The following is a 14,275-nucleotide window of genomic DNA, read 5'->3' on the forward strand; positions in this document are numbered from 1 at the left end:
CAAACTTTTACATAATGCATCTCTGTCAAGGGGGAAAAACTTAAGCTCACACTTCCCATCCCCTGGAATAGGGTTGAAATCATTCGCTAATATCTTAAAGTAAAACATATATTTAGTATGAAGTTCAATGTTAATGACAGAGGGTGGAAATACATTGTATTCATTTACTTGAGCTTCTGTAACCAACTACCACAGACTTGGTGGCTTAAACAATAAACATTTATTTCTCATGTTTCTGGAGTTTGGGAAGTCTAAGATCAAGGCACCAGCAAATTTGATGTCTGGTAAAAACCCTCTTCTTGGCTCAATATGTCTTCACATGATAGAAGGGGCTGGAGTCTCTTTTATAAGATATTAATTCCATTCATGAAGGCTCCACCCTTATGACCTGATCCCCTCCTAAAGGCCCCACCTCCTATTACCATCACACTGGGCATTGGGGTTTCAACACATGCATTTTGTGAGGATACAGCCATTAACTCTACAGCAACTGTATTTTGTTTGTTTTTATTTCTTTAAATTTAATTTAATTTTATTATGTTGTGTTTGTCACCATACAGTACATCATCAGTTTTTGATGTGGTGATCCACGATTCATTGTTTTCGTATAGCACCCAGTGCTCCATGCAATATGTGCCCTCCTTAATACCCATCACCGGGCTAACCCAGAAGGGCCATATGCAGGGGGCTAACCCATCCCCCCTCCAAAACCCTCAGTTTGTTTCCCGGAGTCCATAGTCTCTCATGGTTCATCTCCCCCTCCGATTTCCCCCCTTTCATTTTTCCCTTCCTTCTCCTAATGTCCTCCATGCTGTTCCTTATGTTCTACAAATAAGTGAAACCATATGATAATTGACTTTCTCTGCTTGACTTATTTCACTTAGCATCATCTCCTCCAGTTTCATCCATGTTGATGTGAAAGTTAGGTATTCATCCTTTCTGATGGCTGAGTAATATTCCATTGTATATATGAACCACATCTTCTTTATCCATTCATCTGTTGAAGGGCATCTCGGCTCCTTCCACAGTTTGGCTGTTGCAGACATTGCTGCTGTGAACACTGGGGTGCATATGGCCCTTCTTTTCATTACATCTGTGTCTTTGGGGTAAATACCCAATAGTGCAATTGTACAACAACTATATTTTAAATAGCCATTTTGAGACTCTTAAATGTAGGGGGTTGATTTCTTGTCAGATCTTGTCATATTAGTACCAAATGTTTTTAATCTGAAAAGGCAGCTGACAAAAAGCTTATACTCAGGGGAAAATAGGCTCTGCCATTTTCTATTTGCTTGCTCTTTTTTACTACTGCTTTTTGTTCATAGTTTCTTTGCAAAAAGTTCTTTCTGGGGTTGTCTACTTAACACCAGAAGATTTTACCTACAAATCCACTTAGGGAGGTCCCTGCAGTGCACTGAGATCACCAGGAAAAGTTACCATTGCCAGCATCTGCCTCAGGAAGGTCCACCTCCTGTTACAACCCCGCTGTATCACAGAGTGAATCACAGAGCATGGTGGCCACCTGGATGGCCAAAGTGGGGCCATTGTCACTAAGCTAAGGATGAGTTCAGCATTAAAAAATATAGAAACAGATATTCTAATATATTCTTTTGGGACCCCTTTCATGCTCTGCTCACTAACAATGTAAGCTCTGAGGTGGCCAGGAGTTACCCTATACCTACTGCATATCAGCCCCTAGAATAGTACTTGGCACGTGGTAGATACTTAACACATACTTACTGAAGGAGCAAGGTATTTGGATTGAAATCAACTTTTCATGAACCAAAGACTGACATGGAAGCAGGTAATAAAGATTCAGGTGGAGTCCTGACTTCATGTCTAGACCAGTCTTTTCAAGACCGGAGCTCCTTCTAATCTGGAAGGACCTCAGACCAACTCCCCAGACTCTAACACACTGCATCCATTGAGTCTGAACAAGTTCCCTATAAATTAACAGAGGGGGTTATGGAGTGGCTATTATCCAATATGGAGGCCTTCAGATTTGCAAAGAATTCACTAAAAACAAAACTTTGGGGGGCTCTTGGGTGGCTCAGTCAGTTAAGCATCCAACTCTTAATTTTGGCTCAGGTCATGATCTCAGGGTTGTGGGATCAAGCCCTGCATCAGGCTCTGCATTCAGCAAGAGCCTGCTTGAGGATTCTCTCCCTCTTCCTCTGCTCCTCCCCCCACTTGTTTCTCTCTCTCTCTCTCTCAAATAAATAAAATATGTCTTAAAAAATTGGTAATAGTTTCCCAAATGGGGATAAAGTCATAAATGTAATATGCATAGCAGCAGCAGCAGAAGTAGCAGTAACAGTAGCAACAATGGCAGTGGTAGTAGTAGTAGCAGTAAAAGCAGTAGCAGTAGCAGAAGTAGCAGTGGTGGTGGTAGTAGCAGGGATAATTGTAGTAGTTGTTGTTGTAGTAGAAATAGCAGCACTAAAAGTGGTACCAGTAGAAGTAGGAGTGGTGGTGGTAGTAGCAGGGATAGTTGTAGTAGTTGTTGTTGTTATAGTAGCACTGGAAGTGGTAGCTGTAGAAGTAGCAGTGGTGTGGTAGTAGCAGGGATAGTTGTAGTAGTAGTTGTTGTTGTAGAAATAGTAGCACTAGAAGTGGTAGGATAGAAGTAGCAGTAGTGGTGGTAGTAGCAGGGATAGTTGTAGTAGTTGTTGTTGTAGTAGAAATAGCACTAGAAGTGGTGGCAGTAGAAGTAGCAGTGGTGGTGGTAGTAGCAGGGATAGTTGTAGTAGTAGTTGTTGTAGTAGAAACAGCAGCACTAGAAGTGCTAGCAATACAAGTAGCAGTGGTGGTGGTAGTAGCAGGGATAGTTGTAGTAGTTGTAGAAATAACAGCACTAGAAGTGGTAGCAGTAGAAGTAGAAGTGGTGGCAGTAGCAGGGCTAGTTGTAGTAGTTGTTCTTGTTGTTGTAGAAATAGCAGCACTAGAAGTGCTAGCAATAGAAGTAGCAGTGGTGGTGGTAGTGGTATTAGGAGTAGCAGCAGCAACAGTAATTATGGTAGCAACAGTATCAGTAGATATGGTGGCAGAATGGCAGCTGTAGTCACCCTTTATTGAATACTTCCTATGTGCAAAACACTATCCTAGATGTAATCTAGTTTAATCGTAAAAATCTCCATGTTTAAAATGCTTAGAAACTTCAAATGCCCTTAAAATGATGTCTGAGCTCCTTAACTTGACTTCCCACACCAGCATCTAGCCCCACTTAGCTGTCCTCTAGCCACATGCCACATTAGCACTCAGCCTGTGTCCTTCTTTCAGTTCCTGTGCACATCCTGTCCACTCCCCTGTGCATGGCACATGGGAATAGGCACCAGTCCTTACCATTTCCAGCCCCCTAGCCCATCCCTTATTCCACAGGCTTAGCATATAGTCAGTCCTATTAGATGAAAGCACCTCAGGCATGGTAGTGCTGTGTTGTTGTAATTGCTCATTTAATACTTTATCTCCTCCTATGAAGTCAGAAAAGAATGAAGCACTCAAAAAAGAATGGGGACATACCAAAAGGGCACAAACGTCAACCTGATGGAGCTCCCAATGGCAAGAGCAGGAAAAGCTGAGAGAAGAAAAATAATTATAATCATAATACTGGATTCTAATCCATGGAATAAAATAAATGTCCATGGGTCTCTATTAATATAAAAATTGTAGCAATTACAATTACTCATGACTAAGTCATGAGTCTTAGACTCATAGGTCTAAAAGTGACTTATACTCTCCTAGATTCTGTTGCATTAAAAACTGTTTTTAGAAAAATGAGTACAGAGATTTGGTTCCTAGTTTCAGGCTCCCCAGGCTGGCAAAAACTGGAATTGCTTCAAAGCCACCAGTTTCTTTGATGGCCACTCACCAGAATTCTCTACTGAGTAAAGGGGAGTCCCCAAAGGAGATGGGAGTGGGCTCCTAAACTGTGTGAGGGGCAGCTTTGGGTGGTATGAAAATAGCCATGACCAGACAAGCAAGGTCCCCACTCTCCTGGGGCCAAAGTCTCCATGAGAAGTTGGTGACTGGAATGCAACTACGATTGGGAAGCAGAGATTTAAAAATGTAGAGATGGATTTTGTGGAGAAGTGGTTGATTCCAATATACAATGGAATATTATTCAGCCATAAAAAAGAATAAAATCTTGCCATTTGCAAAGACATGGGTGGAGCCAGAGAGTATAATGCTAAGTGAAATAAGTCAGTCAGAGAAAGACAAATACTAATTGATTTCACTCATAGGTGGAATTTAAGAAACAAAACAAACCAACAAAGGGGAAAAAAGAGAGAGAGAGAAAGCAACAAACAGACTCAACTATAGAGAACAAACTGATGGTAACCAGGGGGAAAGAGGTCAGGGAAAGTTAAGTAAGTGTGGGGGATTAAGGAGTGCCCTCGTTGTGATGAGTACCTGGTGATGTTTGGAATTGTTGAACCACTATATTGTACTCCTGAAACTAATATGACACTGTATGTTAACTATACTGGAATTAAATTTAAAGAAAAGAAGAAGTAGTTGATTCCAGGTTTGGAGCAGGGGAAATGCCAGATAAACCTGAGACTTGTGCGGCCAGAAAATAGGAAAGTGTTTGAAAAAGAAAGGGAAGGAACAAGAGACAATTTGAATGAGCTCCCATTGGCCAAAATTGGAATAATTTGAGATTAAGGGATAATCTCACAAATAAATAATGGATTCTAATCCATACATTACAAGTAATGTATTCTAATCCACAGAAAAAAATATTCATGAGTCTATAGTGATGTAGATATATAGGTAAATGACAGAGAAGGAGCAACTCTTCCTTACATAAGAATTCAAGTTAATAAATATGGAAGGAATAAGGGAAATACAAAATCACCAATAGACAAATGTGATCGTAATAATCACTGCAAGCAAGATTCTCTGATGGATACAAAAATCACTGGGCTAAGCCTGAGAAGAAACAGGATGTTTTCAGTCTCAACTTATTTCCCCAAAGAGATTGATCAGTTAGAAAGAGAAGAATAGTAACTTTGCAGTGGAGAAACTCTGAAGCCACCTTAACGAAGTGCTTAAGGAAACATCACCAAGGAGATCTATCAGCTGGCATACCCCTGATGTGAATGCACAGAGGAGGATGCAGCATCATTTCCACGGGATCCCTGCCAAAAATGCATCATCTCAATATAATCAGTAACAAGAAAACATCAGAGAAATCCAAATTTTGAGACATTCTACAAACTGACTAGCACCATCAAAAGTGTCAAGGCCATGAAAAGCAAGTTAAGACTGAGGAAACATCAAAAAAACATTTCTGGTGATCTGCTCTCTGAAAAACAAAATAGGAAGAGTTGGATAAAGAGATGCTTAATCTTAAACTCTGGCAGGAATTGGTTATCATAGGGAAAGCTTAAGAGTCAAGTAAAATGTATCTCTGAGGTTTCTATAGGGATAACATGAAGTATCAGAGAAAAAGCACCTGAATTTGGCCAGTGTAGACAGACAGTTAAGATAGTGCAAACCCAAATATCTTATTTGTCTCAATAGCAGGTTGAAAAAATAACCTTATTTGAAAAATTTCCTGAGTTCTCATTTTTCCTGTCAGGTAGCTTACTTTGTACAGAATGCTATTTTAAGTCCTATGGAAAATAACAAAGACATAGAAAACACAACTCTTGCCCTTAGAACTTTTAGGGGGAAGAAGGATATTACAATAGAAATACACAAATCAAAGATTAAAAACATGCTTATATTGAATGAATAAAGAAAATATGGTATATACATACAATGGAATATTATTCAGCCTTTAAAAAAGAAGGAAGTTCTGCCATTTGTGACAGCATGGATGGGTCTGGAGGACATTAGGCTAAGTGAGATAAGCCAGATGCAGAAAGACAAATACTGTATGATCTCAATAATAATTAGAATCTAAAATAGCCAAACTGATAAAAGCAGCGAGTAGAATGGTAATTGCCAGGAGCTGGGAGGAGGGGGATAGAGGGAGGTGGTGGTCAAAGGGTACAAAGTTTCAGTTATTCAGGATGTTCTAGAGTCCCACTATACAGCATAGTGCCATAGCTAATAATACCGTACTGCATACTTAAACTTTGCTAAGAAGACAAATGATCTTATGTTAAGTGTTTTTTTTTTAAGATTTTATTTATTAGTAAGAGAGAGAGAGAAAGCATAAGAAGGGGAAGTGGCAGGCAGAGAGAGAAGCAGGCTCCCTGCTGAGCAAGGAGCCCAATGTGGGACTCGATCCCAGGACCCTGAGATCATGACCCGAGCCAAAGGCAGACGCCTAACCGGCTGAGCCGCCCAGGCGTCCCATATGTTAAGTGTTCTTACCACAAAATTGTAATAATAATGAGAATAATAATAATAATAATAATAATGGATGGGAGGAAACTTTGGGAGGTGATGCATGTATTTATAGCCTTGGTCGTGATGATGATTTCACAGATGTGAAACCTGCCCCCAAACTCAAGTCATACACATTAAATATGTATAGCTTTTTACATGTCAATTAAACCTCAATAAAGTCGTTTTTAAAATAAATAAATAGAAATCGACTTAAAAAACCATGCCCATACACCCGGGTGGCTCAGTCGGTTAAGCGTCTGCCTTCAGCTCAGGCCATGATCCTGGGGTCCTGGGATCGAGCCCCGCGTCATGCTCCCTGATCAGCAGCGAGCCTGCCTCTCCCTCTGCCCCTCACCCTGCTTGTGCTCTCTCTCTCTCTCTCTGCCTCTCTTTCCCTCTCTCTCAAATAAATAAAATCTTAAAAAAAAATGCCCATAGATGGTACACATATTCTGAGATATAACCTTGTGCAAAGAAAAGGGACAGCCTATTAAAGGATCAGACAGGATCAGTCCAGGAAGAGGAAGTTGAAAGATGTGGTTCAATGGTTGAATTACGGCCGTGAAGGGAATATTCCCAGATGCAGAGAGACCTGCCTTTTCCTGCTGAAGACAGAGCACTTGAATCTTTAGGAAATAGGGGTATGGCAGAGGTGGAGAGGCAAACTTTGAGGTTTATTTTTTTGGTTGGAGAGGGCAGCATAGGCCACTGGGCCCAAGGTTATGAGAGTAATTGGTATCATGAAGATAAACATCTTTGAAGTATTTGGTCAGATAATCGGGGTTGATTCAAGAACATTGTGAGGCCTAGAGATTCTGAGAAGCAGGAAAGGAGTTCAGTTAGAGCCCAAAGGATTATGAAAGCTATGATTAAGGGTGCAGAATGCTGCTGAAGACCAGACTAGGTGGGATGTCACAGAGAAGGGGCTGGTCAGCATAAGCAGAGAAGCTCAGAGGCCCAGAGGCTCAGAAAAGGGATGAGGCCTTTGGATTTTTGCCAAAGAATATCATTGGTGGTTTAATAAAAGTAGTTCCTCCAAGGTAAAGACCAGAGAACTAGAACTACCCAACTGAAAATTTATTGAGGCAAGGAACCATGCTCTAATATATCTTTGTATTTCCCCAAAATACCTAACCCAGAATGTCATCTTTGAATTTTGACAAAGGAGTTCTAGATTTCCCTGCCAAGAGCTTCAACGCAAACCACAACACAAGCAATCCAGAAAAAGACACATATGTGAAAATAGAAGTAATTTGCATCAAAGATGTGTTTAAGGAATGAATTTTATAGTAAGAAGGAAAAAAAATGGAGGGCTGGCGTAGATTGAGGGATCGAGCAAAAGTGAAGGTCAAGAGATATTGTCATAACATTTGACATAAATCAACATGGTCAGTCAATCTTAATATGTGTTAACTTTTTGTTCTTAAGAAACTGTTTGATGGTTTCAATTATAATATCTTTCTATGCCCCTAAAAGTATAAACGTCAGAAAAAATAATGGAGATAAAAACAATTTATATAAATAATATGTGACCTCACCACACATGTTGGGGTTTTCCCTAACTCTTGTGCATTTTTCTCAGTTAAGATTGTATCACATATACGATTTTGCATTCTGCTCTTTTCCCTTAACTTTCTATCATAAGCATTTCCCCCAAATTAACAAAAATTTTCATAAATAAATTTCCCAACTGTGTGAAAGTACTAACATCTATTTAATTGTTCCTCCTCAATGATTAGATATTTAAATTAATTCCAAGTTTTATAGTAACAAATGCTGAGATGAACATTTTTGAAGAATGTTCAGTTGCTTTCTAGAAAGAGTGTTTATTTCAGCCATACAGATGGTTTCATATGGTATCATTATTTATTTATTTTTTTAAATTTAAATTCAAGTAGCCAAGGTATAGTACATCATTAATTTTTTATATAATGTTCAATGATTCATTAGTTGAATATAACACTCAGTGCTCATCATATCACATGCCCTCTTTAATTCCCATCACCCAGTTACCCCATCGCCCCACCCACCTCCCTTTCTGCAACCCTCAGTTTGTTTCTTGGAGTCAAGAGTCTCACATGGTTTGTCTCTGGGCTCATTGAAATGGGCATGAATTTTCTCTTTTTAATGATCATTTATTCAGAAAACATTTATTGAATGTCTAATATGAGTGGAAATTGTTCTATGTGCTGGCTATGCCAGTCGGCAAGAGCATCAAAGTCCTTACCTTTATGGGGCTCACGTTTTAGTAAGCCGAGATAAGCCATCAACAATGTCAACAAATGTTGGCGAGGATGTGGAGAAAGAACACTCTTACACTGTTGGTGGAAATGCAAGCTGATGCAGCCACCCTGGAAAACAGTATGGAGGTTCCTCAAGATGTTAAAAATAGAGCTACCCTATGACCAAGAATTTGCACTATTGGGTATTTACCCCAAAGGTACAGATGTAGTGAAAAGAAGGGGCACCCTCACTCCAATGTTCATAACAGCAATGTTCACAATAGCCAAACTGTGGAAGGAGCCAAGATGCTTTTCAACAGATGACTGGATAAAGAAGATGTGGTCCATATATACAATGGAATATTACTCAGCCACCAGAAAGGATGAATACCCACCATTTGCATCAACATAGATGGAACTGGAGGGGATTATGCTAAGTGAAATAAGTCAAGCAGAGAAAGACAATTATCATATAGTTTCACTCATATGTGGAACATAAGGAATAACACGGGGGACCATAGGAGAAGGAACGGAAAACTGAAGGGGGAGAAATCAGAGAGGGGGATGAACCATGAGAGACTCTGGACTCTGGGAAACAAACAGGGTTTCAGAGGGGAGGGGGGGTTGGGGGATGGGTAGCTGGGGGATGGGTATTAAGGAGGGCACATGTGATGAGCACTAGGTGTTATATGCAACTAATGAATCATTGAACACTACATCAAAAACTAATGATGTACTGTACAGTGGCTAACTGAACATAATAAAAATAAATAAATAATAAAATAAAAAAAAAATAAAATAAAATGTTAACATTTTGCTTTAGGTGTATGGGAACTCTCTGTACTATTTTTTGCAACTTTTCTGTTAAATCTAAAATAAAAAAGTTAAAAAAAAACAGTGTCAACAAGTTACAGAAGTAGATTGTGAAGAGCCATGTGCAAAGATTAGGCAAGTGTCTAAGTGTTGGCTCGGAGGGTTACCCTGAATGGTGATCTTTGAGTAAAGGCCTGATGAAAGGCGGGGAGCAGGCACAGATAAGTGCAGAGTTTTCCAGACAGAAGGGTTATTAATGAAGCTGAACATTTTTTTCAATATTAATCATATTGGGCTCATTTCATAATGAGGCATTTGGCTAAGGGCTGTCTTCACTGCTCAGCTCTTTCTGTTGACATCGGGCACCTCAGCTCATAATGTCTGCTTCACTTCTCCACCAGGTTATAGTGACACATGATTGAGGAATCAGTGAAGAAAGCCAAACTTAGTAAGCTGTAGACCAGATGTTAGGTTGGCTTCTTTGCAGTTTGCCGCAGAACACTGATCCAAAGTGGCACTTTGTGGAGACTTCTAACCTCCCCCACAGTCCACCTAGACCAGGTAAACAGGTCCCTGACTGAATGCATGGCTCCCAGCCTCCCTCATTCCAGGGCAAGGTAGAACATTTTCATGTTTCAAAAACAGTTTGGGAGAAGAATCCTCCAAAAAGTCACTGTATTCACAGGAAGTTCCCCCATCTTCCCTCCTTTGCCTGCTCACACTTGGTACCTGACTATTTTCCTTCTTTCCCTCACAGCTCCCAACAAGTCTGCTCTGATTGGGCATGGCATAAAGCAGCATTACCTTCCAGGGCAAAGGAACCTACAGCAGCCTTTAAAGGAAGTTACCTTGGGTCGTTCCCACCCAGAGCCACTCCACAGCGGCACTGAATGAAACCTCCTTGGAGGGAAGTGATCAGCATCCATGGTCAGAGGAAACCTAGTTCCTCCTGACCCCTCACTGCCCCCAACTTTACAAGTTTGGGGCAGGCAAATAGAGAAGCCTGCTGTTAACTGAAATAACCATTGTGTTTAAGATAGTTGATGAGTCCTCTGCTACCTCCCTGTCTGCCAGTGGGCCATATATGCCTCGTCCCCTACCTAACCTGCTTCCAAAGTTGAATTCCAACTACTTTTTACAGGACAATCTGTCCAAACATCCTTCTAGTGCCTCAAGCCCCAATTCCCAAGACACAGTTAACACCCTCCATCCTAAATGTCACTCTTTGTCATCATTTCCTGTTCCTCGTTCTCAGTATGTCTGGTGTCTCCCTCTTTTGCCCACACCTCAGTGAGTCATGATTCTCTGCTCCAGTGCCTCCTTCTCTGTGACCTCCTTGGTCCCCAGGGCCTGCCCCAGAACCAGAAACACCTAGACCTTCCACTTGCATGCTCCTGTACCTCCAATCCATGTTGTACCCACTGCAAAGCTGTCTTCCTGAAACTCAAGTTGGGTTGAGGCACTTCCTGCTCCAAAACTGTTAATGTACGTCCCTGCTGTCCCATGTTGTCCAAAGTGTGTCCAAGTTTCTTCATTGGTCTCAAGACCTTCCATGGTCTCCCTTAATGGGCTTCAAGTCTCCTTTCTGTCCCCTTTACCCTGAGTCCTTACCTCTACCCTGGATTATGCTCTTCTACCAACACCCCCTCTGTCATACTTCAGGACTTTGTTCTCATTGGTCTCAGCCTAGAGTGTCCTTTTCTCTTCTTCTGTGATATTGAAACCTTGTGATTTCAAGGTTCAGGTCAAATGCCATCTCCATGATGCTCTCTAATTTCCTCAGTTGCCCTTCTCCTTTTCCATTTTGTCATACTTATATTTCATTCTGCTTTGTGTTTCCTCCTGTGGGTAAATGGTGTGTGCACAGTCCAGGCCCATAATGTGGTAGGCTCCATGTAGTGGTTATCCTTATGTCTTCCTTGGTGCCTGGTGCTGTGCCTCATAAAAGTACCCTATCTGAAATAAACCACAGAGTCTCAGAAGAAAATCATGCTTTGTTGAGGTTCAGGATGTAATTCAGCTTGAAATGGGTACAAGAGAAATGTCTTGTACATGTACAAATGCTGCCAATTTCAGGACTCTGCTCTAGCAAGCTCTGCTTCCCCAGGAGAGGGAGGGAACCTGCAGCAGAATGTCTTGTTGAGAGAGGATGGGTGCCCTAGACAGTTGTTCACACAACCACTCTGGAGAAGGGACTCAAAAAACACAGTGGAATATTTACTGCCACGTGGAAGGAACAGCCCATGATACCATTAAAGAGGGAATGAATGGTGTGGTGGGTGAGTGGGACTTACAGTGCCCCGAAATCACACAATGTTGGCACCTGCTTATATTTCTGTAAGAGACCTGGTCTCACAGTGGGGTTTGCAGCCCCTCGAAAAATAAATGCCTCTTGTGGTTATACTTTTGAACATTAAGATATCTGCACCTGGACAAATGGAAAAGTGAACAGAAATCTCTCTCAGACAGTCAGAAAGTGCTGTGAGGCTGGGGGTGGGGGCTGAATACACCTCAGCAGAGTTCATGGAATCTCATCGCAAAATACTAGGGAGACATGTATCTACAAAACCCACGCTGAAGAGAGTGCTAAAATTCCTGAGTTCTATGCACAATAATTCAGTATTTCAATAATAGACCTTTTTTCTGAAAATTATTTGATAGGTTAATGCAAAAACAGCACCTACAAAATATACATTCATCTAAGGGGTGTTTTAGCATGGGAATCAAAATAAACATATGCTGGAACTTAATTTTATTGATGGACCCTAAACTTGATTTTCAAAAGGAAGAAACATTGAAGGAATTGGGAAATTTCCATGAAAAAAAAAGAATATCGATTTCAAATTTATAAAGATGGTGGCAAAAAAGAATGTATTGGGGGGACTTTTGTTACAAATGCTACAGAAAGAAGCCAATAAACAGTAAAAGTTTACCCAAACAAGGTACAGCATATTAATTTATAAAATAAAAAAGTTCATATAATCACAGACTCACAAAATACAGCATGTTAAGCCTCCCAAAAGTTCTATGTAGGTCGCCCAAGAGGAACACACCCAAGTACAACCTGTAAGAATTCATTTATGAACTGTGACTATGTAGTCAGGGACTATACTGACACGTTGATTGTTCAAGATAAAAGCAAAGTACAACTGCCAAAGAAGCTTAATTAAAATGTTCACAGCATAGCCCCTCTGATGCCTTATCTTTTATAGAAGTTGGTTCCTTTTTACACTTGACAGACGATACCAAATAAAAACAGAGTATCAAATTCAGTGAGCAGAAAAGGACAGACAAGTCCATGGGATTATTCAAAATGTACTACCTACTTGCTTTGAATAATATTTTGCAAAGAGTTGAAGAAAAGAACCACAACATTTAGAGGAAAAGGGGAATTTTTGAAGGGAGTTTCAAAACCACAATTTCAGTTTAAACTGGATGAAGGACACAGGTTGGTTCACTAACACAGGTTAGTTATTTCTGTGAGCTGGATGCCTGGGAGGTGTTGCAGGAGTACAAAGACAGCCTGAATAGCAGGGGAGGGGGGGCTAACAGAGGACCCATAGGGATGGGAGGAGAGAAGGCTGATGAGGCACTCACAAGGTCAGCAGGGAGGAGGGCTCACATCTCACTGGAGGCCTCGGGGCGTTCCTGAGCAGAATCAGCCTCCTAAAGCCCTCTGCTGTTCATAAAAAGTGCCATTATTTGGTGCTGTAGGATGAGCATTAAGGAAAACAACTTACTTACAACAACACATGCCTTTCAAGAATGCCCAAACATTTTGTGCAACTGTACCTGTCAGTTGAATGCCACCAACATGATTTATGTTCATCCCTGCAGGTCCGTGAGTCCCTTCACTAGTCTTACTACCCTGCTCATACGTACCCTTTCAAAACTTTGAAGGTTTGAGGTGAAATGGCTAGGCAGAGTCCAAACATATATCTTACCAAGCACCTGGGCCTGACTGCAATGGGTGCTCAGAGGGAAACAGAAGCAGCATTGTGGTGGTGCCTCCAGTTACTCTTTTATTCACTCAAGTGGGGCAAAGTGGGGCAAAATCATGTAGCACTCTGCACTGTGAGGAGTAAGTTTGCAAGAAAAATGCAGGGGGCAAAAGCCAAGCCTGCAGGACTACCAAAACACAAGAAAGGACAAGTGTGTGTGGCTTTGTTTCCTCAGGACCACCCTGAGGAGAGAACGGAAGCAAGTGGAGGTGGCAGAGGTGATAATCTTGGGAAAGGACTGGCAAAATGGGTTGGTGCCAAGTCAAAAACAGAGGGTTGTGGACATCAGCAAGACATGTGGCCGAGGGCTGTCTTCACTGCCCAGGTCCTTCTGTTGACATCAGCACCTCTACAAACCCCTTGATCTCAAGTGTTCCTCTCTAAAGTGGAGTCATAATGCCTCCTTAACTTCTCCATTGGATTATAGTGACAAATGTTTGAGGAAACTATATTCAAATATGTCACAAACCTCTCTGAAGTATCAGAAATGAGGCCTGGCATTGCCAGCAGGCTGACACTGGTGGACAACAGTCTAGTGGGAAAATTCCAAGCTTCACCAGTGAACTTGAAAGGACAGAAGTTCTAATCTGCAATCAGAACACATCTGGGGAGTGGGATGGACTTCTAAACCAGATGGGGCAGGCCTGGTGTTGCCCTCTGTTCTCCGCACAAATATCCAGACTTGAATGAGTGTGTGGCCTCGTGGGCATGTGCCATACTACATTGCCTTAGGGGAATACCCACTCACCCTCAGGCAGACACAGAAGGCCCTTGGAGGGCCAGCCCTTTATTCTAGTTCAAGATCCAAAGCAGGGATCTCACATCAAACTTCCAAAGGTGTCCATTTTGAGCTGCTGGTGGCTTTACAGGATAGGTGGAGAACATATCAAAACCACT

This window comes from Eumetopias jubatus, unplaced genomic scaffold, assembly GCF_037043125.1.
Source record: "Eumetopias jubatus isolate StellerSeaLion01/CBP00866 unplaced genomic scaffold, mEumJub1_p1.0 scaffold_6, whole genome shotgun sequence".
Lineage (NCBI taxonomy): Eukaryota > Metazoa > Chordata > Mammalia > Carnivora > Otariidae > Eumetopias > Eumetopias jubatus.